We start from the raw sequence: 25,574 nt of genomic DNA, 5'->3' as shown, positions 1-25,574 counted from the left end.
GCGCTATGCATGTAGCTAGAGCTCTGCCTCTCACCTTCACTGTATTTGCTGGATTGATGTGCTGCTTGCTTTAGTCCTTTAAATGAATTAGTTGGTGGGGAGTAATGAGATAATTTGTGATGTACGGGGTGGTGGCAGCACCTGTGACAAACGCATCACCCCCGGGCCGGGAACAGGAGGGGCTGAGCGTTGCTTCCCGAACGCGCTGCAGCTCCCGGTTGGGCCGTTACCATGGCAAACAGCCTCCCTCTCCCCTTCTCCCAGCCCTCCGGCTGTACCATCAGCACATCGGTATTTCTGCACGAGCACGCAGGAAGGCAACGCGGAGACGTTGCAGGTGCTGCCTTTGGCCGGGCCCCAGAGCCGGGCCGGGCCGCGGGGACCGCACGCCCTCCAGAGCCCGGGTCGGGTTCGGCAGCGCCTTTGCGCTCCCGGCCGCGGTGAGACAAAAGGCTCCGGGTTGGGGTGGAAAGCAGCGCCCGGAGCTGCCGCCCTGTGCCGTCCCCGCCTGCAGGGGCAGCGCCGCCGCCGTGGGCTCCGGAGGGTCCCCGGGTGTTCGTCTTTTAGCTCATCAGTTCTCGAATGTGGCCCGGAGTGCCTTTGAGACGTCACAGATGAGCGCAGGAGGTGGCTTGCACCTTCCGTGGCCGGGAGCTGAAACAACAAGCAGTGCCTTGCTCAGGAGCGAGGGATGTCGATGTACTGTGATAGCCTCAGGTAAACTCCGAGCCCGATGGATGCCCTGAAGGGAGAGGGACACGGCAAACTGTTATTTGATTGAGTGGTGTAGGGTGACCAAGAGTTGCTGAGATAAACCACGTCAGGAGGCAGGCTTGGCGGCAGCCTCACCAGCACTGAGGGCTGAGCCCTGCCCTTGGAGACACCCAAGGTCAGGGGATGGGGCTCTGAGCACCTGATGGAGCTGTGGGTGTCCCCATGTGTTGAAAGGAGTTGAACTAGGTGACCTTTGAGGGTCCCTTCCAACTCAGATGATGCCACGATCATGAGGCTGTGTGTGTCCTCCTTAGCTTAGAAGTACCAATGTGGTGTCAGCAGCCAATGTGGGTGGTTGGTGAGCTCAGGGCACAGACCCACACCCACTGTGCTCTCTTCCTGGTGTGGTGAAGACCCCCACCCAGGCTGTGCCCTAAAAACACTGTGGGCGTGGGCTGTGCTGCTCTGTCGTCGATGTGGGTGTGCAAACATGATGGTTTGGATCCAGGAGCAAATTACCAGCTGGCTGCTGCCGTGGCAATTGAATACCTGTGCTCATGGTTGGGGTGGGGGCCATATCCTGGGACAGTGCCCACCCCATCCAGCCTCCTGCTTGCCGTGGGCCCCTGGGAACAACCTGCTACATGGCACTCAGCAACGCAAAGCACTGCAGCTTGGTAGCACATGCAGGGAATGCTTTTGCTTTGTCTGTGCTGAGGTGGCTTTAAATCAGGGCATGAGCGAGTGGTGGGGCTCCGGGTGCCTGCTGGTTCTCCCTCCATCCACTCTGTATTCTAACCCTAATTGTCTGCAGCAACCTGTTATTACCGCGCCTTTAACATGATAGACACAAATAGGACGCACTAATCCACTACTCTTTGGTTTAAGAGTCATTACAAAGTGCTTAATTAAGTAAGCCTCACTTAATCACAAAATGTTTGCATGCTAAACGAGTTCTTGTGAAGCACGACACTTGACATATTCTGTACAAAAATAATTACAAGCGGGAGGCCTGGTACATTGAGCCTCCGAACATTTCATTTCAGGCCTTACCCATTCATCACCAGGCTGGAATTAAAAGGCTTTCAGCGCCGCATGGGGCTGAGCTCCCACATTCCTGCTGCCTGAGTCACGGCGTGCGGCGGCTGCGGGCGGCCATGGCACGGTGCTGCTGGCACCAGAGGGTGCAGGCATTGCTGGTGAGGGTGCCCTCGGTGGGAGCTGAGTCTGCACAAGTGTCAGGTCTCTGAGCGCGTGTTTGCAGTGCTGTGGAAGGAATGCAACAGTGGGTTCCGAAGGGCAGTGTTGCTGTTGATTAGGATGTGTGGGACCAGGTGGGGTGAGATGTCTTGTTGCTCTGAGCTGGGTATGATCCTTCCTCAGAGGCAGAGCTGCTCCAGCCCTGTCCTCCGCCTGGAGCAATGGTGATGTTCCCAGCAGCGCTCCCTCTCAGCCTCACAAAGCTGCCTGAATGGGATTGTGTCAGGAGCAGCACGCAGACTTTTGTTGGGAGTGCTGGCGCCCATTAAAATCTGTATCCCTGTCGGGATAATTGGGAACCTTACCCGGCCTGTCTTTTGATGGGGAAACCCTCTAATTAGCGTTCTGTATGTGCAGCAGTGCCCTCAGCACCCCGGTTGTTTTCTCACATGCTGGCTGCTCAGGTTGGGGTGTTTTAGGCTCTGCAGCTCTGTGTGGTGCACAAGTGAATCCTTCAGCGTGGTGCAGCAGCACAGCAGTGTTCCTTGTCCTGCCCAGCTGCTGCTGCTTGCTTTGGGCTGTGCTGGTGACTGCTGTGGTTCAGGGTGTGGAAGCAGAGAGCTGTGCTGTGGGGCTGGCTCTGTGCCCTATGGGTACCACTGGGAAGGCAGTGCAGGGCCGCAATCCATCTTTACCAAGAATCCTGTCTTTGCTCATCAGGAGACAGGGCAGTTGCAACCGGCCTCTTGTTGCAGTATCATGTAAAGCATTTATTGCATAGGAGCTCTTGCAGTGTTACTTGTCACCATGGACAGACCATGTATTTCCAATGTGCACAGCTGCAGCTTCATGCCCATTCTTGAAGAAGGGCTTGAGCCTATTCAGGAAGAATGTCATCTCAAAGAGTAGTCATGCACTGGCACAGGCTGCCTGGGCAGTGGTGGGGGTCACCATCCCTGGAGGTGTTTAAGGAAAGGGTGGATGTAGTACTTTGGCAGTAGTGGTGGTAGGTGGATGGTTGGACTGGGTGATCCTAGAGGTCTTTTCCTACCTTCACGATTCTGATTCCTCTAGACCTCATTTTGGAAAAGAGCCTCTTTGGTGACTCCCTGGCGTTCCCTCCCTTGATATCAGTGTCCGTGCCACGCTATGTGCTGTGCCATGCCACAAAACCTTGTGAACACCAATGCGTCTTGCAGCACTGCTCCATCACCTCTGACACGGATGGGCTGTGTGTGAGTGGGGTCACCCCTGTGCTGATGTACTGTGGTGGCTCCTGCCCAGGGCAGACCCCTCCCCTCCTTTAGCCCTCCCCACAGCTGTGGCCCTGTGCAGGAAGCAGCACCAGCTGCAGCTCTCGCGTGTGTGCAGTGTTGGCCTTTTCTCGGGGCTTACTGAGAAGATAAATATGTGGATGACAACGCTGCTAAAATATGCAGCTTCGGGGGGAGTTATCGAGCTGCGATTTCCTAGGAGAGGCATGAGGGAATATTCTTCCCTCTTTTCCTGATGCCACCACGGTCCTATTGTGTCTGAACACAGCTTTGGAAGAGGGCTGTGCCCTGCGGGGCTTGAGGCAGCACAGAACCCAACCCTGCAGGGTGGAGAGCCCTGCCGTGTTCCATCCTGGTCCCCCACCCACTGCCTGTTGTGTTCCATTGCCATGGCAATGGCTGCTCCTTCACACATCTGTGCGTTTGCCACCACCACACAGCTGGAGGCACACCATGGGGCAGAGGGTGCACAGTGCTCCGGTGCCAGCAGCTGCCAAACCATGTGCCAGCAGCCCAGTGCTGGAGCTCTGCAGCAGGGTTTTGTTTTGGGGGGAGGCTGGAAAAGCACCCAGCATGCCGTGACACCCGGCGTGACATTCTCCTATCAAGTCATTTCAATTTTTAATTTGCAAGCAGCTTGTATTTCAATATTTTCATTATTTATCATATTGCATTGTGTTTTGCATCGTAACTGTTGTCTTCCGTATTATTTTTACATGAGAGATCATTTTGCTGGAAGTCAAAATCAAAATAAACTCCAAGAGCTTTTGTCAAGCCCCAACCATTTTAGCTAAGCTGCAGCAATGCTTTCCAGCGTGTTCCTTCAGAGGCGCTTCACAGTGTCTGTTTCTGCCCTCATCCCAAATGGTTTTGTGAAACGTGAAGTTCACAGAATGGACCCTCTATGGGCTCTGAGCTGCCGTGGTGCTGCTTTGCTCTGTGCAGGGCGGAGCGCAGCCCTGAACCTGGGGAGCCCCGCTGGTGGGTGCAGGCACTGACAAAGGAACAAGGAACCACATCTGGTAGAAATTATTTAGCAACATTTCCAAACTTGGTCATCTTCTTTCTTGCGCTAGTGCAGGTTGCCAAGCTGCGGGGCCGTGCTGTACCAAACCGTACCGTGCTGTGCTCAGATACCCCGACGCTGCCTGGCGTGGCCCCAAGGGGCAGGGTAGGGGGCTGCTGCTGATCCAGAGCTTGAGCTCAGCCGATGCTTTGGACCCAAAAGGAAGGAAGGCTCTTCATTTCCCCAAACCTCTCAGTGCATCAGTTTGCTTTCTTCAAGATGAGATTTTTTTTTCATTTCAAAGCGGTGTTTAACAGTTAAAGGCAGATTTGGGATTTTGCCTTTGTTTTGGGAGGGGAGGCTTCAAGAAAGGGGTACGACAACTTGGAATACTTATTCAGCATCGGCGACGCACTCCGCGTTTTAATTATCGATCGCCCTATGCTTCCTTTTGGGTTCGTTTTCCGCCACTGGAGCAGAGGGTGGCAGTGCTGTGTCTGGCTGGCTGGGGCCGCCGGGTGCTGCCTGGCAGTGAGCAGGGCTGGCACACCCCGAGAGCTGCCATCCAGCAGAGCCGGGTGCGGGGCTGGCGGGGGAACAGAGCGGCTCTTGGCGCGGGCAGCGCGGCTCTGCAGAGCGCGTGCGTTTCCAATGTGTTTATTTTGTGCTCTGGGAACAGCTGTTGATATTTTGACACTCGCCAACTCCGCGGGATCTTCAGGGAGTCTCCTTCCCTCCTCTTCGCTTCCTGACCCCCCCCCCCTCCCCTGCTTTCTGCTCTCTTTTCCATGCGCCTGTCTCCTTTCTGCCTTCCTTTGTTTGCAATGGGGCGAGCAGGGAGCTCCGTGCCGTGGCTCTGTGCTCCCATTGCCCAATGCATCCGCATTGCCCCATGCTGGGGGCTGGGTTTGGCCCCATTTTGGGGGTACCCCCCTCCCATACCGCCGTGCCAGATTAGCTGGGTTAAACTGCTAATGCTCCGCTACGTGGAAGGCTGCTTTCAGTAAGTGGCTCCCCGTAGCTTATTTGACTCCAGGCCCAAATCTAACGTCTCAGTGGGCCTGTTACATTAAGCAGGCCCAAGTGGTAGGAGATTTAAAGCATCAAAATGAAGTGCTTTATCACTCCGTACTGTGTTCTTGGCTGCTTTCGTTGGCCTCACTTCACAGGCTTTGCAGCCTGCAAGCAGAGCCCTCTCGGCAGGCCCATTACAAATTCCACTTGTTGACGGTTGCCTTGTTGCAGGATTTAATGGTAGAATAATATTTACACAGTAAACTCCTCTGGAGGTGTTATAAACACCATAAAAAGGATTTTAGAAGCTTAATGAGCGTTAGTGAAGTCGAGACAGGATAATGTGGCAACTGTGCGCTGTAATCTGATTTGGCACCTTCTGCACAGCAGGAGTTGGTGGGTGGAAGAGCTTTTTCGTCTTTTTGTTTATTTGTATTCAGTGTGTAATATTGCACAGCGGGGGCTCGGGGTGTGTGGAACCGCCGACCTATGCACAGCCCGGCGGGCACTCAGGTGTGCATCCTCGGATGGGGATTGCACCGAGGCTCGGCAATGCGGTGTTTGGTGCTGCTGCCCCAAGCTTGGCCATAAGCATCCCATGGGGGATTTGCAGCCCAGCCCTGTGCCTGCTGTGGGGATGCTGGTGGGGCTGTGCTGTGCTGGGTGCCCTCAGAAGGCATGGGGGCAGTCACAGGGCGTGCAATGACTGTGCTGGGCATTGGGTGCACCCCAGGCAGTGCTCTGTAGCCACACATCCTCCTGCCTCTTTTTAGCACTGTAGTTCACGTTTCTTCCTTTATCTGAGCTGAAAACGCCTCCTCCTCTATTTGTGTGTGTACGTATCTATACATATGCACAGATGCACACAGATTTGCGCTATTCTGGGATGGCTTTGCAAATCAGCCCTGTGCCTTTGGTTGTTCCTGTGCAGATATTTTGGGTTCTGTTCTGAGGAGGCAAAGAGAGCGCGGTGCTCTCTGTGTACACCTCCTGTGCTGCTCAGTGACCGTAGGCCCTGCAGGGAGGAGCCAGAGCTGCCCGGCTGTGTCCTGCTGCTGCAAGGGCCATCTTCTGAAGGGAGACTGGTTGGTGGGAATGCTTCCATTTCAACACTGCTGCTTATCATAGAGAGTTTCTCTTTGCATTTTCCTGTTTTTTTTTTTTTTGCCCAGAATTTAGATTGTTTTTCAGTTTGCTGTATGTTCTTTATATTTTTACCTTGCTCTTATACAAATAGCAATATATACATATAAAATCTATCCCATACATACTGTTGAAAACCTGTATTTTCTTCTGCCGTGGAACATAAACCAGAGCTCAACTGCAGCATTTCAGGCGCGATGCGGGGCTGCTCCCTGTGCAGCTCCTCTCCCCAGCTTAGCCTTGTGGTGGGCTTTGTTCTGCAGCATGGGACCCTCTGCCCATTGGCTTGGCAGAAGTCCCCACCTTCTCCTGCCATCCAAGTCTGCAGTTTTGTGAACTTTGAGGGCTTTGATTTTGACACTGCAGGAGCCCCCCTCAGCCTATCCAATTTCTGAGGGACACGAGGAGCCGTGAATCTTGAGGCTGACTTGCCAGGAGCAAAAAGCTGCCTTTTGTAAATAAGCCAATATTTTCTTTCTTTCAAGGGGAAGCTGACAAAGATCAATACCAGCCTGCAAAAGACATTGCCCTCTTAAGAATTAGCCCTTTGCAGAATCATTAATCCAGGAAGCTGTTACAGGGTGACAAGAGCGCGCAGGCTCTGCCAGGTCTTGGAGGGATCACAGGAACATCGCCTTATGCACAGAAAAACAAACCCAATGAAATCACCAAGAAAATAGCTGCCATGCTCCAGGCTTGTTCTGCTGAGGAGCTGATCTGACTTTGGTTAGGGAAGGCGGGTTGTGCCCCTGCGAAGTGGCTTTAAGGAACCCTGTGTTCACCCCGTGCCCATCCTACTGGTGGGATGGAGCACCGAGCAAATCAGTGCAGTGGTGTGGTTGGGTCAAACAAAGACATTCACTTCCTGTTGGGCTGCTTTCACACATAGCTGAATGCCTCAGGACTGATGGCATGGTCTGTTGGACTCAGTGATGTCCTGGAAGAGAGGAGCAACCCACATCTCTTATGACATTTAATGGCTTAATTGCGTGCAGAGGGCTTATATGTATTCTGCAGTGATGAGGCACTCAAAAGCAAGTGGTGAGCACAGTGTAGGAACCTGCAGAAGAAAGGAAAGGTGTAAACGTAATAGCTCAAAAAGGTACAAGGAGTGCTGTCCCTATCCCAGTCCAGCTGGTGTTACCCTGATGATGAGCAGGGGTGCCTGGGCTGCAAAAGGCTCATTCCTTCAGGGAAGGAGGAGTTGGGAATCTCAGTTAAGTCAAGGGATGGAATATTAGGAAGAGTTTGTTGTCAGAAAGAGAGGTCAGGTGCTGGCACAGGCTGCCCAGGGAGGGGTGTGATCACCATCCCTGGGGGTGTTTAAGGAAAGGGTGGGTGTAGCACTTTGGCACACGACTAGTGGGCAGTGTTGGTGGTAGGTGGATGGTTGGAATGGAAGATCTTAGAGGTCTTTTCCAACCTTCATGATTCTGCAAGTGTGCCTCAGTTTCCCCAGAGCCGCATCTGCCTGCATCAGCCCCTGGGTGAGGCTGCCAGTGGTGGGCCATGAGTGGCACGTGCACGTGGCGGGCTGGTGGGTGTGAGATAACACGCATCATCTTCTTTAACTACGGAGAAAAATCAGAGCACAAAATGCCAAAAGCTGAAGCGGTGACGTGTCTGGTTAACAGCTAGAAATGAAAAAATAATTCCAAACAACACGTTTGTCACAACATTGAAGGGTCACCCGCTAGGCAAAGGAAGCCAAAGAGGGAAACAGTTCTTAGGTGTAATTACAGTTTCTAAGAAGTTTTTCACTTGCTGTGTAATTGTCGGAGGGTGGTGATTGGTGCCGCAGCAGCGCTGGGAATGCACCACAATAGAGCTGTAATTTACGGGGCTGGAACCGTGAAGTCAGAAAAGGGTTGGGAATTATTGCTAATCTTCACACATTCAGCTGTTCTTATGCTGGCCAAGGCAATTCGGATTATGGTCTCGGGAGGAGCTGTTTGTGTGATCTTGTGGTGCTCCTACAGTGCCTGGGCACCAGAGCTCTGCCTGAGACCCACACAGACCTGAAGGTCCTGGGAGAGCTGGAGTGCCTCTCTTGGTTACAGGGGCATGCAGGTTTGCTGCTTTGCTTCAGTAAATGGTTTGGTTTGCTCTTTCTCACGTTTCTGGCCTAAATGTGGGAGCTTCAGTCTACATGTTGGATGTTGCTTTGTTTCTGTCTTGTTCGATTTCCCTGCTGCTCAAATGCTTCCTCCTGCAAGAGGGGTTACAGCCAGTGCGAAAGCTGCCTTTCCGCTTAGCAAGCAAAATGGTTACCAGTGCTTTGGAACCAGGAGAGGCGCTGAGCTGAGGGCCGTGCCTCAAACATGGGAGCACAGGCCCAGCCCTGTGCCCAGGGGCAGGACAAGGTGCCAGCCTGTTGGATTGAGCATCTCCCAAGCCCACCTCGCTGTTCCCTGCTCACAGAGCTTGTGTGTAGAGGTCCCTGAGCCTTCCAGCCCAGTTTGGGGCAGAACTATTGACTTTTTTTGCTGACCTCAGCCCATTCCCTGCCCTAGGCTGCGTGCTGTTGGGCCCAGGGCAGCGCGGCCTACAAGATGTGAATTTCTGGGATAAAAGCTCCTCTCTGCAATGCCATCCTCTGCCAGCACGGAAATGCGCTGCTCTTTCACGTCAGGCAGCTGCCCATGTTGGGGAGGATTAAAAAAAAAATTGCACTTTTTTCATTTGTGCTGATTTGCATATTAATAGTTTGCATATTAAACAACTACTTCAGAGGGTGGGCGGGCTAATGAATGCAGCAGTCTCCTCTATTTTAACTCAATTTGCCTCATCCATATTCCAATGACTTTGGGGATTGGTATTCAGTTTTCATTGAAATTATCCAAGCCAGACCTAATTTGTGCTGCCCTTCCATTAATCCAATTAATTAGCACCATTGATGTGTACTGCCTTTGTAATGTAGCTTTGTTCAGCGCTGCTGCTGCTAATGACAGCCTAGTATCAGAGCAAATAATGAGCAAACCAAAGGAGCGTTTGACCCTTGATGTACCCCCGCACAATGCAGCAGTTTTTAGTCTGGAGGCCCTAATTTAGGTTCGATAGCCCAAATTATAGACAATAATTCAATATTCTTTGTGGGGAGCTGAGTGAGTGTCACCCTGCCATTTGTTTAGCTTATCATTTCCCCCTGCCTCTTTATTTATGTATTTTTTTTCCCCCTTTTTCGTTATTTTCCAACCTGGCCTCCCTTCTCCACCTCCAGCACTGATTTCTGACCTCGTTTCCACTGAGAGGCCTGAAGATCTCTTGGCTCTGAAGGAATTCATTAACCTTTTCCCCTCCCCAGAACTGAAGAGAAAATCCTTATGTTTTTAAGTAAGGCAAATAAACACCATTTGTGATTATTGCAGTCCCCTGGCTGGCTGCTCCCAAAGAGCTCAGTGGCCCAGGAGCCACACAGAATGTCTAGATGTTGTATAATTGCTTTCTCTCTGCTTGGAACCGTTGTTTAACTCTGCCTGGCTGTGGTCAATGTGTTGGCTGTGGTCGATGCACTGGATGTGGTCATCCACAGGCTGGTTGCTGTCTTTGTTAAGCTGGAGCACTGCGTCCATGGGTTTGTGAGCTGGAAGCAGGGATGGGTAAGGGGGGGATGACAAAGCCCATCTTTGCAAAGGGACATGGGGATTTTGGTGGCTCAGCATGGGTTCAGTTTAGCAGTGCCTATTGTGCTGCCCAAGGGGGCTCAGAGCAAACACCTCCTCTTGTGGCTCTCTGTGCTGTTTCCAATCACTTCTTCTCAGTGTTATAAATCATGCGATTTGAATGGAAGCTTATACAGTTAGTTGCCTGAAAGATTTTACTGATTAACCTTAAAACACGCTATAAATCTTCTTCTCTCGCTTGCTCGTTGGGCACTGAGGAAGCAAACAGCTCCCTGCACCGTCGGAGCCCGGTACACAGTAGGGATGGGTGTGTGAGGCTGCTGGGTGTTGCACTGCTCCCCCGGGGCAGTGTGCAGCCAACAGTGCAGAGCAAAGCTGGCAGTGTTCTGCCACCTAGATGCGTGCCAACGCTGGGCTGCCCTGCCCTGCCCATCTCCTGCTGGTGGAGGAGAACGGCTGGCGGTACCAACCAGGAGAGTCTCAGTGCTTTCTGGCATGGATGCAGCAGGATCCCGTTTAGTGGCATCACTCAGGACTTGTCACACTGCGGCGTGTCACAACATGTCAGCCCCTGACAGGCAGGATACCTGCTATTAGCTTGCAGCCGAGCGCAAACACAAAGTGCAGGTGGCGAGCAGAGGGAGCGCCGCGGGCACTGTGTGCTGTGCAGGGTGGCACGTGGGAGGGCCTCGCTTGGGGGTGGGTGGGGTGGGGGTCTGGAATACACAAGGATCCCATGGCCCTCTGGTACAGGAGCATGGCAGTGCTGTCTTTCTTTGGTGCTTTCACCAGACAATAAGCACCTGTGGGATCACAGCTCCCCTGTGATGTCCGTGGGGCAGGAGTACAGAAACCCCCAGCTGGAAAACCCTGCTGTTGTCCTTACTAACAAAGTACCCTCCAAAGGCACAAACCATAAACTGAAAATACCCTCTGATGTCTAATAGCTATATACAAAGCTCTCGCTACAAAGTCTGCATTGCCCTGAGTTGCTGTGCCAACTGGGGAGAAAGCAGGCGAGACTGAGGGACCTAGGGGCTTGGCTTGGTGTGAGTGCTATGGTGGCCCAACCAGAGATGGAAGCAGCCTCCAGACAGCCTGCTTTGGGGGAAATCCCACCCTGGCACCAAACACCAACACAGGCTGCTGCCAGTGTTCTCGGCATCACTGGGGAAGAGCTCATGCAGGTGGCATCCCATCCTGCTACACTCCATGCCTGATGCCTGCAAAGAGGTGGAAAGGCAAACCGATGCTAGAGAAGCTGAGTTCAGCACTGGAGTGGGGAATTCCTTTTCCTTGGGTCTGGTCGTGGAGGTCTCTGCAGCATGAGTTTAATTAATTGGCTGCCTGCGAGTACAGTACGACAAACAGTAGATTGAGTCCCCTCTCGCCCCCACTGGTGACATAATTCAAGCCTCAAATCACAGGTGTAATTACAGGAGCACACTGTCTCATCATGCAGTTCCTCTGATGAACTTCACACCTAAACGCCGTCTTCAACAAAGTTCTCCCCGTGATAACGAGCCCAGGAGTAGGCTGGCTTCTATTTGCTTTATTATCAAGCTGATGAGGCTATTTAGCCTGTTTTATGCCCCATTACATTCCGTGTTTGAAACGCTGCAGAGAGCTGCAGCTTGCTCTGCGCCCATCGGCAACGCTTACAGCGTTGGCCTTGGAGCACCCAAAGCACGCGGCTGCTGCTGGCTCCGCGGGCTCTCCTTGCTGAGAGCTGAGATGAATGCTCTGCCTGTTATTGTTACCTCTCCTCACTTTTATTTTCCATGCTCTCATCACTAGTTTGAGTGCTCCTTATTTTCCTTCCCTCTGAAAGAAGCCATAAAATTCCCCAGACCGTGTGTGGTACGGTGCGCACTTACAAATTACCATTGAAAAATGAATTGCCTTGACAAAATCTAATGTTTTGTGACACAGCACAAATATGCATTTCATTCTTGAAGAGAAGGAAAAGGAGCTCATTGGAAATATTAAATTAAGCAGTGTAACAGCTGAGAATAATTTGGTTTTCTGCTCTGTTGCTTGTGATTTGGTATGGAGTTTGAGGTGGCAGGCCAGTTCCTGTTTAGAGTACAAAGCACACACAAATGCCTCGGATTTCATTCCCTGCTCTGGAGCAACTTGTTTGTGCTCCGCTGGAACCTGGGTGCAGAGCAGAACAGTCAGTTCTGGGTAAGGTCCCAGGGAGAGTGGAGAACGTTGTGGTCAGTGTGTGGGAATGCTTAGCGCCGTGCTGCAGTGGGGCATGGGAGGCCAACCTGCAGCCTGATTTTTATGTGTTTTTTTTTTTTAATTATTATTTTTATTGCTTTCTGCTTCTCTGGTGGTTTAGAAGAAAAATCCATCCCCATTAAGAGCAAAGCTCAGCAGGACTGGGCCTGGGAATTCCCACTAACAGCTCTGATTCCCTGCTGTAGCAAGGCATAAAGAAAGCCTTCATTCCCTGTAATTGCCCACAGAGGTCCATGGGGTGACTCTTTGCTGCCCAGGTGGTGTGCCCGTGAAGCTCCTGGGCTGTCACCTACTGTCCCTTAGTTCCCAGCACACGTCAGGCTTTCTCTGGGCTTTATGCTCAGAGCTCAGCTCCGCGTGTCCCTCCCCCTGCTCTCATCCTTGGGTCCTCCAGGACCTTACAGCCCTGGGATGGCTGTCGTGGTGACAGAGCCCTGTGCACTTCTGTCCTGCAGAGATGCTGCTGGCACACCCATTTCTATGATGTCCAGTTCACTGCTTCATTGCTATTTACTCTTCCCTAAAGCCAGTCAGAACTTTTCAGACAGAGAGGCGTATTTCACTGCAGTCAGACTGTTTTCTAAGGGAAATGCGTTGAGAAATCTCATGTCTCCTCAGTGCAGTCTGTGGTTGGGTCCACGGGGTGGGACAGCAGGGAGCAGGAGAATGTCACCCCTATGGGCATCACAATGCAGGGTCCTTGGGCACCTGCTGGCAGCAGGGCTGGGTCCCTGGGAGCAGGGCGTGAGCGGCTCCGCTCCCCCCAGCAACAGCCAAGCACAACCTGCTGCTCCGCCAAGGAATCTTTGGCACAAGGATGTGGGTAAAAAACCCACAGCAGTGTCAAAGCCGTGGACAGTCTCCAAAGTGAGAGCAGCGTTTGACGGGGGAGAATATGCTTTGGAAAATGTGCTTGATCCTTGTTTGGAAGCGGCACAGAGAGGCACACTGAGCCTGGTGCAGACACACACATGCTGCCTTCAGGATGGCTGTGCGAAGCAAAGCGCTGGAAATATGTTGTCATCCACCTCCTCCCTCTTGTTCCTGGCAATCTAGTAAATATCCAAAGAGCTGCTCCCATTCAGGTGCAGGAGTGCGGTCACTCCAGCCACTGGCAGCAGTGCCCGTGGTGCTTTGTGCCTACAGTGGCCAAGTGGGCACAGACAGACCCTGCCCAGGCAGTGCCACGTCCCCATGTGCCAGAGTGCAGTGAGCAGCGCCGCAGGCAGCCCCCGAGCTGATCTGGATCGCTCCCCACGTGCCAGCAGTGCTGGCTGCTTCCATCCCATAGCCAACACTGAGAGCCAAGGACGAGACATGGCAGAGCTCGTGTTGTTTTAGCATCTCTCTTTCTTAAAAAAAAAAGAAAAAAAAAAAAAAGAAAAAAGAAATATATATAAAAAATAGGAAATCTGGACAACGTCCCAGATTGTACATCTGTCCGTATAATTTACACCACGAGGATGAGGAAGTGAGGAGGGCTGTAAACTCTTTCCATCTGTGCAATGTGTGTGATGATTTTTCCATTCCTTCCTCGCCTCCCCCACCGCCGGGCGCTGGGCAATGCCCGCAGTGGGAGCATTGGGGTCTGAACACCCTGTGCTCCCCTGTGGCAGCTGCTATGCACAGGGCTCAGCACTTCACCTCCGTGTTCTCTGCAGAGCTGTGGTGCCTTCCTGCCCAGGCTCCCTGGGTGCTGCTCAGTGCCCGGGATATGGAGTGGGGAGAGGAGCTGTGTGGCTGCTGAGCTGGAGTTGCTCTCCTTGGCTCCTCACTGGGTCGTTGTTGGACAGACTGTGGGGTCGCTGGGGATGGAGAAGCGATTGAAACGATTTCTGTCTGGGCTTTCAGATTGACCAGTGCTGTAAAAAAACAAAAAAGAAAAGAAAATGAAAGAATGCTGTTATTCTGCTGATGAGATTTCCACGAGAAAAAGCCTGTGCTGTGTGATGGGAGCAGGTCTGCCAGCCTGAGCTGGGGTCAGCAGCGGGCCCAGCTCTTTGGCAAGGGAGCTCTCTGAGCTCAGCCCACCCTCCCAGCAGCCATCTTGCTGTACGTGGGAAGTCCCAATAGAAGAGGTCTGGGTGATGAGAAGGGACCCGGAGTACTGAGCAACTGGGGAGCTTTGCAGCTCCATCAGATGAGATGAATGAAGGAGAGGGATGCCGTGTCCTCCCAGCTCCGTGTCACCTCCCCACCGATGTCCCCAACCCCCTGACTGGGAGCTCTGCCTCCCTGGGTCCTGTTGGAGAGCTGCTAACGGGAGTGGCACCGAGGTGGTTAACAAGTGCTAACCAACTTTCTAGGCTAGGCACTCAGCAGGCACTTCCTCCGTCTTGACATTAAATTCCTATTGGTGTGACTCATTAGCTATTTATTTATTTAAAGCCACTGAGCTATTTGCAATGCTTTTAAAAAGCAAACACCGTGTGTGGGCAGGGGAGCTGTTCTGCCTAAACGTTCATCTCGGTGACACTGATGATAACTTATCAGAATAAATAAGGACTCTTCCAATCGTTAACTTTTTTTTGACTGTTTAGCTGCTCTGTAGGAAAAAGTCACAACATTCCCTTCTCAGAAACTTTTCTACCAGCCTGTGCGTTACATCCAGGTTACGTCCCTATGTGGGCAGCTGCCTGAATACTCTCCACAGCCCTGATTAAAAACGGAATACATCATCCCCTTCGCTCCCGAAGCCTCCTCAGCTCTGCAGCATCCCTCCACGAGCAGTGCCTCTGGGGGTCTGCTTCTGCAATAGGAACCACAAATGAGGGCTCGTGCGGCCGTGGTTGGTGACAGGTGCTCAGGGAGGCCGAGCGCCCAGGCTTGGAGAAACTCGGGGTTAATTGTAATTCAGACATTCTACTGCATGTATTACAGTCTTCTGAGATCACCCTCCAACCGGGGAGGTCCGGAGGATGGAGGCTCTGATCAAACAGAGGCACTGGAAAGTCAACCGCTTTGTATCCCCATCAGTGCTCGAGTTCTCTCTCTTTTATGTAATATAGCTTGGTGCCAATCCAGGAAGTCTTTCTGCTACCATTATTTTGAGGGAAAATGTGGCTTTTGTGCTGTTTCGGTGTTGAAAATTTCACTTTGCTAAAATAGGGGTGTCTCAGGAACTTGAAAGATGGAATTCATCCGTATGACAAACCCAGAAGCAGCTTTGTTCACAAAACCTCCCTACGTGTTCCTTTGAAGTACCGACCCTGAGAACACCCATCCGTGCCCAGGTGGGCAACGAGGCACCGGGCAGTGACCACCAGTGTGTGACAGAGATGGGTGCTGCTCTGGGCACGTGTCCCAGCCATTGTCACAGCCACCAGCACTGCATGGCCACGTGGGGATGCAAGTCCCGGCTGCACAAAGCTGGCTGCTTCATCCTCAATCTCAGACTGGTAAAAAGAAAAAGGGGCCATAATATTTTACAGAATGCAATGCCTCTCTTTGTAAATCCCTGGCCCGGTGCACCGGTCACATCATGTTATATTATGCTTTGAGACGTAACGTGATGTGACTGATGCAACGTATGACTGATGGCGTATCAGCCAGGAAATGTAAAAGGTCCCAATTTTCTAAAGAGCATTGTTACAGAAACAAACAAGATGCCCTTTTAACTTGTATTGATTGATTGCTAAAGAATAAGCTCCTCTCCGACTTTTGCAAGTGCTGTAATTAGTGGGTCAGGCTACCTGGTGGGCACCGGGTGCAGTGATGCAGAGGTGGGCACTGGAAGCACTGGTAGCCATGGGGTGAGGGGGATGCAGGACCCCATCCATCCCCATGGGTCCCACCTTGGCCAGGGGCAGCTCCTGGTGCTGTGGCCCTTTGCATAACAGTCTCCTCTCCCTTTTTCTTCTGATTAGCAGCTAAAACTCACAGATCCGTCTGGCAGGACAATGCCTTTGACAGCGAAGGGAATATTAGGGTCAAGCTTTATTAAGAAAGAAGCTATTGAAATGACATACTCAAACATATTGCTATTAGGGACTTGAAGAGTATTTGCCTCATTAATGTAAAAGGTAGCTAGCAATCTTCTTGATCAACAGTGGCAATTTATTTTAAAGTGTCCATTTTCTGGATGTCAGAGGAAGACTTTTATTTATCATCTTACTTTCAATTCCCACAAAGAACACTTCACTCACGCGCTGCACAGATTTTTTTGCAGACAATAACCGATTATAAAACTGCTCTCCCCCCCCTCCCCCCCAACGTCCCCCTTGTAGCAGTGTTGACATATGGAAATGAATCAAAATGTAATAGGCATAATTACAAGCATTGTGTGCAGGCTACAATTAGTGTCTCTTCAAAGCGGGCTTGTAATCAAAAGACACCAATAGAAGAGGGGAAGAAATGTGAGGACGGTCCTGGCTGAGGCACAGACCCAGTGCTTGGTGACACCACTGGGTGCCACATCCCAGGCATAGGGGTGGCACAGTACTGTGGCACCGGGTGGATTGTGGGGGGAAAAGGTAGAAAGAGTAAAGATAGAATCAAACCCCCCATACTCAGTCACTGCATTCATCTGGAAATGGGCTTTGCGGAACCTTCTGATTCACCAATGGCCAAACTCCCATGTATGTATGTATGTATGTATGTATTTTCCCACCACGTGTTTTGAGAATATATCACTCGCACAGCTCTAAACATAAGAGACAATTTGAGCGTAAGCAAAATCCCATTATTTTGTATACCTTCGGATTCTAGTTAAGGTGCCTGATCTGAACACAGCTGGCTGACAGTTTTGCAATTCAATTTTTACCTGTCAGAGATATATCACGTTGAAACTATTTTTTTTTTTTTTTTGCAAGAGCATTTCTATGTTAATAAGTTTTTGCTTTGAAATAACCCCCCCACCCCTCCCCTCCCACGTTTTAACAAGGTTAAAGCATTATCTGTTGGCCTTATTGGAACGGACTGCCGGATATTCATTTTCAAATTCATTTTGCTTTCTTAATAGTTTCTAAAATCTGAAGTCAGGATGAAATATTTTGTTGCTGATGGGCCCTATTGACCCAGACCCTGCTCCCTTTTTCCCAAGGCAGCGTCTGGGGGGGAAATGGCCCAGGTCGGATGCTTGGGGATGGCCGCCGTCAGTGGGAGGCTGCTGGTGTCAGCCAGGGAAGGATCCATCCTTCAGCAGAGGGTCTGTGTAGGAGGACTTCTATTTGCTTGAAGGAGCCAGATGGTTTGGGACGAGAGTGACAGAAGTGCCAGAGCCGTGAGCGGAGAGGGGGACGTCACCGAGGGAAGCATGTCATGGGGAGTGTGGCACCGCTCGGCCCCACTGCAGTGCTGGCAGCAGGGGCTGGGCTGTCCCACACGCAGCTCCATGGGGTTCCACGTGGGTGCCCTCCATCCTCAGCTTTGGGGGCAGAAAGATTGAAGTGCGGAGGATGTGAAGGTGGGGAAAGCGATGGGGCAGAAGTGATTGCATGACCCTGGTATAGTCACAAACTCCACCATCTTCAGTAGCTCTCCGTTTATTAATGGCCTGGCCATTTTATTAACATGCTAAATTCGGTTGTGGTGGCATAAATCTGAAGGAACCCCAGTGAGTCTGGGTGATGCAGATACAGCTGCAAGGAGAGCTGGGCAATGCTTCGGCCTGGGTAGCGGCACACGACTGTTGTGGGGTTGTATGGGGGCTGCAATGGGAACTCAGGTACCAAAGGCAAAGTTGGACCAGCTCCTGCAGAGCAATGTATGAGGAGCAACCAGAGCTGGCTTGCGGATTGTTAACTGGCAAAACACCCCAACATTCCTGTTGTGTTCAGTTCTCTCACTCCTGGTGTAAATAGAGGCTGTCGAGCAGAGACAGTGCTGGAGGTGCCGGAGAGGAGAAGAAATGCTCCTCTGAAATAGGATGCTTTCCTCTGGGCCTTTAAAAGAGCTGAAGAGGAGACATGAATCTGAATTCGGAATTACATTTTAATCCCTCCTGCAGCCTTTTAAAATATCACAAGGAACGAGGCTTTGCTATCCGAACCATCGGAACGGGGCACAACCTTCTCTTTAAGTGTATGTGTTAAAAATATTCCGTGGCTTACAATGCTGTCCCTTATCTGTCTCCACTCACAGCCTGCCTGCAGCTCCAGCACACCGCCGTGCCTTCCCAGCCCTCGGGAGCAGCAGTGCTGTCGCTATTCCCATCACGCACCACGCAGCCCCCAGCCCTGCATTATCAGCAGCCGCACACGGTGACCCCACGTGGGCACGAGCCTGGCGCTGCCACCCACGCAGCGGGCACAGGCACTGCATGTGGGGCTCCAGGCAGGGATGCTGCCCTTTGGAAAGAGCAGCACCCCAGCACACCTACAGCATCCCGCACACGGCTGCCTGGAGCAGGGCGCACCCATGCACGCACAAGCATGCACACACATGCACACGTAGCCATGCTGATACGTGCACGCATACATGCACAGCCATGCACACACCACCCACGCTCGCCCCTCCCAGCTGAGTGCCCTGAGATGCCATGCTTCTGCACCCGGGCAGCGCTGGGCGCTCAGCACCTCTGATGAGCACACCCACGCACTCCCACTGCCCATATGGCTTTTGCACACATACTTCTAGCTGAACTTGCTTAGGAAGCATTTCATTCTTCAGACCGTTGCAGGAGGATTTATTGCTGCCTATGATTTTTTTGCCTGGCACATTCCCCCCCTCCCCCCCGTCGTTGTCTTCTCCAACTCTGCTGGAAACTGATCTAAAATAGGTTGCAAGGAATTGCCGTGCCCCCATCCCCCAGGCATGAATGGCCACAGCCCCTTTCTGCTGCCCAGTATGGAGGATACCTCCAACCATCCACGCAGCCCTGCGGGTAAAACACACCGGGATGCTAAGAAATCCCCCTCTGCTCTCACTGTGCCCTTCCTTGTTGTCTTATTTTGCACCATCCGACTCAGTGCCACCACTGGGGTAAGTGGGCTGCAGTGCCACATCCGTGTGCATGGGAGGGATCCCCGCCCTCAGTCGCGTGGTTTGGGAAGAGATCGAACCTCGTCCTCATTTTCTTAAATAGTATAAATTTCCAAAGGAGAGACATTTCAAAGCGAAATATCAAAATGTGACATTTGGAAAATGTTAAAAAGGGGACGGTGTTGCCTTCATTGGAATACTTTGTTTCAATTTCGTTTGAAATTAAACTTGATCAAAATCACATGTTGCCATGGGAAGTTTGCAACCAAAACACAACCGTTCCCAAAGAGATGAGTTTGGGTTTTGCAATTTTTGGCTAGCAAGAGTGGAACGGGCTCAGAGGGAGCGCTGGTGTGGTTCCCACGCCCTGAGCCCCCACTAGAGGTGCCCACGGCCACCGCAGCTGCAATTGTTCTGGCCTGGTTAATGAACAAAATGAATGGGGCTCTGCATACTGACACAGCGTCCCTAAGATGTACATGTTGTATGCCATCGTGCCCCACGGGCTGGCTTAGTGCTTGCAGCAGGGAGCAGATTTGCTGAAAGGGGTTGCAAGGTGCACAGCCAGGAGTGCCCTATCCCATCCCAGCGCTGGGCTGTCTATGCAAGTTAATTGGTTGTTCTGTGGTTGCGTTGCCTCTTTGCAGTGGGAAGCAAAGCCGAGCTGGCATGAGAGCAGCGTGCATCCAAACGCAGCTTTCTGCAGTCAGCAAAACCAAGGCAGAAAATGACTGTTGGATTACATCACATATTTTGGGTGAACGTTCCCTTCTGAAAGAGTTCCTCTCTTGCTTTCAGACTGGGTGGCATGACGAGCTGCTCTGAAATGAGCCCAGGCATTAGACGGAAAAGAGCATTGCTTGTTTAAGTGTTGATTAAGAAGCAATATGTTAGCAAGGCTCCGCACCAACTGGGTGCTCCCATTCCTGTTGCCTGGTTACTCTCAGGAGAACATTGCGATCTCTGGACTGGCTCCTGGTGAGCCTTTCCCCAGCCCTGTGTCTCCTGCTGAGGTTCTTGCTGCATTTCAGCCAGGAGCCTGAAATTAACGCAGTGCAGCAGCCAACTGCCTCTGGATCGATCTGTCCTGCTGCCAGCGTGCTTTATGGCCTAGGAGGAAGTTTCTCAATGCCGGCACTGTGCTGCTATGTGTGCAGGAATAGGAACTTTGTGGGGAAGGCACCCATCGAGCCGTCCCTCTGGTGTTGGGAAATCAGTGCCCTGGCTGCTCACAGGTGATGCTGAGCCACAGCCCATGCCCTGCACCGAGCGGTGCCAGAGCCGTGCCCACAGTGCGTATGTGTGCAGGGTGATGGCTGCAGCAGCGCTGCTGCCTGTGCCCCCCACCTCCCCATGCTCCAGTGTGGTTTGTGACTGTGGCTCCCAGTTCCCCAGCCTGCTTCTCTGGTACTAAAGCAGCTCTTGATGCACACGTCTTCATTCTTCAGCAAAAGCCGGATCAGTTTTTGGACAAACACGTTCCCTGCGCTCAATACGGTTTTGCAACAGCAGTGCCTGTCCTGTTCCTTGTCTCAGTACCAGCATTTTGTCATTTCTGGGGAAATAACAAACTTGAAAGTATTCGGCTTCAGTGCAGCAATTGCAGCTTAATTGCACGTCTCCTTCTGCCCACACAAATGCTGAAAAGTGACTTGGCAAACTTTAAAGGCAATCCAGGGTCTGAAATGGGAAGGCTTGACAAGCCAGCATTCATCAGCTCTGACGAACGCGTCTGTAGTCTCAAACCTGCTGCTGTTCTGCTTCGGCCTGGCATCCTGCTGCCCTCCAAGAATTTCTTTTGAGTCTCAATCAGTGGCTCCTGCTGGCAGTGCCTGAAGGTGCCCCGCACACCGAGCACTCCCGGGCCGTGGCATGGGGACATCCTAGGGGAGACAGCTGGGTGCCACCATCACTATCTGGTGGGGTCAGCAGGTGCCGCCATACAGTGCTGCTCTCGTGCTTGAGGGTTCAGTGCCACTGGATCCACGCTGTGCATTTGGTGCCTGAGTATCATCTCTGGGCAGGTGATGTTCCTGTGCCCTGGTGCTTCTCTCCTACGCATATCCTGGGGGCTGTGGGGCAGCACCACTTCTTCCCCTACAGAGAAGGTGGGGGCCACATGCAGAGCTAATTCCAGTGTTCCTCCTCACTTACCAACCACTCCTCCTTGGATAAGGGGGAGACACTTGTAGGAGCAGGGCTCAGTGCATCCCTTCAGGAAGGACGTGGTTGCCTTAATCAAAACAACCTGAAGTTTTTGGCTTTTAAACACTTTGGGGCAGGCAGAGCCAATAACGGACCAAGTGTTGGGGCTCTGGTAGAAGGCATCGCAGGGCAGGTGTTGATCCAGACTCCATGAAGAGCCTGGATTTGATGGGGGGAGGGGGCAGGGAAGGGGCACTGGCGAGCTCAGGCAGCAGCCCCCCAAGCACAGCACAGCACAGCACAGCGCAGTGCAGCAGGCTCGGTGTGGGCTGTTTCCCATGGAGCCTCCTGCAGGAGCGCAGCGGTTAGCTTGCACCGCTTGCAAATGAGGTCGGGAACCCCCAGAGGAAGAGCAGCGAAAGAGTCAGACAACCACAAAAGATCTGTGGTTATCTGCTCAGGTTCAGCTGCAGCGCGCAGGGGCTGCTGCTCTATCTCTCCATCCCTCCCTGAGCCCTTTGCAGCCACGCAGCACTCAGCTGGGAGCTCGGGTGAGCTGGGGGGCAGGGGCTGGGGGGGCAGGGGGGGCTGCATAGCATCTGGAGGAGACCTCAGCCCCCTGCTCCAAGTGCTTGTGGTCAGCACAGAGCTAGGGCATGCTTCAGTCCTTACTTTGCACTTCCATGCCTGGCTGAGCAGGGGTTTAGGGTACGTGGTGAACTGCTTATACTTGGCACGGAAAATATTGATCCTACAGGCTTTGTGCAATAAAGTAAATAAATAAATAAAATAAAAGTAAGACTTCTGAGCAAATGGTGCATGCAGCTTTTCAGGAGGATGTTTTGCCGTTTCCCCATTCAATCAGACCCATCCGACGCGTTAAAGCGACAGCCTCATTTTTACGCACGGCATTGGAGAAGTGATGGGAATGGATGCTCTCCTCTTTCAGACAAGGCACAGCGTACCTAAGGACAGGAATTATGCAAAGCAACGTGATTTACTCACATCCTGAGGTCTGCAAACGGCGCGAGTTGTGCTGCATGGTGGTTTTGAAAAGATAGCTGGGAAAGGAAGCCCCTTGCTTCATTTTGTGAATGAGTGGCTCTATTGTATAATGGTGGGGTTTATTCCATTTCATACTGTGTACACAGTACTTACCGCATGTTTGTAAATGAGCAACTTAGGAAATAGATCTTTGCTGGAGGCAATTGCTTTCCCAATAGTGATAGAGAACATCATGCGTGGCAGACTTGGAGGTTATTACTTTAATACCTTTTTGCTCGTTGCAGAACGCCCACGAGCTGTCAGCATGCGCCCAACGGGGCTCCGTGGGGCAGGGATGTGGGGTGGAGAGACAGGGCTGGTGGAACCCTCATGGAAGGGACACGGCTCCAACCACAGCCTGGCTGTCTGCCTGGGCACGGTGCTCGTGGAGGGTGCTGGCAGCCGCCCGGGTTCTCCAGGCCCCTGTTTATTTGTTCTGCAACAGCTTGAAACCAAACAGGGTTAATAGCATTCCCTGTGTCCTAGTGAGATGAAACTACCATTGGGAGACCCAGGACAATTTTTATATAGGATTAGAAAACAAAAATCAATATTTAATTATCTGTAAGCTTTTTTGTGTCACTGCATCCTTAGCTTGCTAACTGTGAGTGCTGGCTGCCATGGAGAAAGTAAGTCATTAAAGGCGCAGTATCTTTTACTGGCCTTTTATGGGCCTGCAGTAAATAGAGTACATTATCACTTCTCACACACCGGTATTGTTATTTATCTTTACAATCTCTATTTACCTGTATTTATGGGAGATTTCTCCTGTATTTTATATGGCGAGGTTAACTTTAATGGTGTTCATTAAAACAGGCACTTAACAAAACTTTGGAACATCCTTTCCTGGACAGATGGCAAGAACCCAAAACAGGGAAAGGGGGAGGAGAGGCCTCACACCAGCCAATGCCCATCTCCCATTGCTCATCTCCCATCTCCCAGCATCCACCACCCATCTCCATGTGCCAGTCTCCCATCTCCCATTGCTCATCTCCCATTGCTCATCTCCCAGCATCCATCTCCCATCTCCAGGTGCCAATCTCCCATCTCCCATTGCTCATCTCCCATCTCCCAGCATCCATCACCCATCTCCAGGTGCCAATCTCCCATCTCCCATTGTTCATCTCCCATCTCCCAGCATCCACCACCCATCCCCACGTGCCAATCTCCCATCTCCCATTGCTCATCTTCCATCTCCCAGCATCCATCTCCCAGCGCCAACCTCTCATCTCCCATCACCCATCTCCCAGCACTGTGCTGACCACTTCTGGCCAGCCTGTTTGTTCCACAACATCCACCTGCCTCATCCACCTATGGACGTAGCTCCATAAAATGCTCACAGTGACATTCAAATAATAATAAATAAACATTCAGCAAAACAAAACCTTCCCCTGTTGGGAGGGGAACTGGCAATTAGCAGACCCTTTGCTGCAGTAGTTAATTTTTTACAAGCCTCCCTTATTTTCACTGTTTCCCCTGGTTAATAATGACTAGCAGCCGCTTACACCATAAATAAGTTCCACAAATTTCGCAGATGCACCGGGCTGTTTAAGCAGGGAAATTGAGCAGCATATGTCTGAATGGTTAATTGACTTAATTGCTGTTAGTTGGGCTATTAGCACACTTGATCCACCCCAATGACCGCAATACTTTCTTAATGGTGTTCATTTTATTTGGATGCCAAGCTCCAGTTACCATTACAGGGAAATTTCCAATTGCTGATTACCTCATAAATATATAATTGTAGTCATAGGCTAAATAAAGCCAACAGGCATTAATAATGAACGGCGTTTGACTAAGAGCCTTTAAAGGATGATGGAAGTTTCTTTAAAGACCTCAGCTATTCTTGAAATGTAAATAATCTTTCATGCTTCTATTTTTAATGACGCCGCATCCTTTTTCCAGGAGGCACTGAGCACTGGGAGAGTAACGTCTCACCCTCTGTTGGGTGGTGTCTGTAGTAACCCATCCCCAATGGTTCCCCCGAGCTGCCACCATCCCATTCCCCCTATGGTAGCACTGGAGCAATGCTGTGATTGCTTCAGGTGGGCACTGATGTGTGAACGCGTGCCAGGTGTGTGTAAGTATCCCCAACAGGGAATGACCAGAGCAGGAGGAGCTATGGGGAAGTGAGCACTAGGGAAACGTGGCCCTTTTGGCCCCAGCTCCAGCACTGTTTATTGGCTCTAGAGACAGTTTGATCATTCTGGCTATTCTTAATTGACCTGGTAAGATGAACCTGCCTAGCTCTGTCTGCAATAATTACCTGCGATTTACTAATTCGTGTGGATAAGAAATTACTCCTAGATAGTCTGTAAATCTTTGATTCCTAACCGTGAACTCATTCACTCCACACTTGTTCCCTACTGGCACCAAACAGGGAGAACTACATTTGTTATTTTCAGCTGTTATGGAACTAGTTATGATTAATATTGTCTTTGATAATAGCTGGATTTTACGCAATGATGCTGTCCATTGGTGGTCAGCACGTCACCACCACACAGCCAGATGAGACAGGGCTGGCTTTAGCCATGAGTGTTGGCCAAAGAGTGCTCTGCATGCGCAGGAGTTTTGGTCTGTTGTGCTCATCTTTGTGGCAGAGGGGTGGTGGGAGTGGGGCTGAGCATTGCTGGACATGGTGTTGGAAACATGGGCTGGACACGGTGATGGACATGGTGCTGGATGTGGTGCCATATACAGTGCTGTACTTGGCGCCAGACATGGTGATGGATGCAGTGCTGGACACGGTGCTGGACATGGTGCCATATATGGTGTCATACTTGGTGCTGGACACAGTGCTGGATGCCGTGCCTGACAGTGCTGGTTATACTGCTCAACATGGCTGGATATGCTCTTGTACACAGTACCAGACATACTGATGGACACATTGCTGGACACAGTGCACATGGCAGCAGTGTCCGCACTCCTTGCTGGGGCTCTGCAGATGGAGGAGGCCGCTTGCATGGACACATGGCCATGGGGGGGAACGAGGGGACTGCTGCTGTGTCCCCAAGGAACTGTTCCCCATTTGCCAACCCTCCCACCCATTTCTATGCACACTGCGTTGGGTGGTGGAAAGCGAGTGAGTCATTCGATGGGTGCGAGGATGAATGTTGTGAAGGCAGAAAAATATAGCATAACAAGAGAGAAAGAGAAAGAAGCCTCATTCACAACCACCCCACGCGCATCCTTGTGCCCTCATACACGCATCCCTTCCTCTCCATCCCCACCACCACCACATGT

At 51.6% G+C, this 25,574-nt stretch overlaps 1 long non-coding RNA gene across 1 annotated transcript in view; it reads left to right on the top strand.

Annotated features, from left to right (window-relative positions):
• Positions 1 to 553: 553 nt before the first annotated feature.
• The window catches only part of LOC107051592, a 65,357-nt gene continuing 40,336 nt past the window's right edge, over positions 554 to 25,574 (top strand). Inside the window, exon 1 of the long non-coding RNA XR_001463240.2 lies at positions 554 to 717. This is a non-coding gene — a long non-coding RNA (uncharacterized LOC107051592). The remainder of the gene's footprint in view (positions 718 to 25,574) is intronic.

Source organism: Gallus gallus, chromosome 15 (assembly GCF_016699485.2).
Source record: "Gallus gallus isolate bGalGal1 chromosome 15, bGalGal1.mat.broiler.GRCg7b, whole genome shotgun sequence".
Taxonomy (NCBI): domain Eukaryota; kingdom Metazoa; phylum Chordata; class Aves; order Galliformes; family Phasianidae; genus Gallus; species Gallus gallus.
This window is presented reverse-complemented; position numbering and strand designations above follow the sequence as displayed.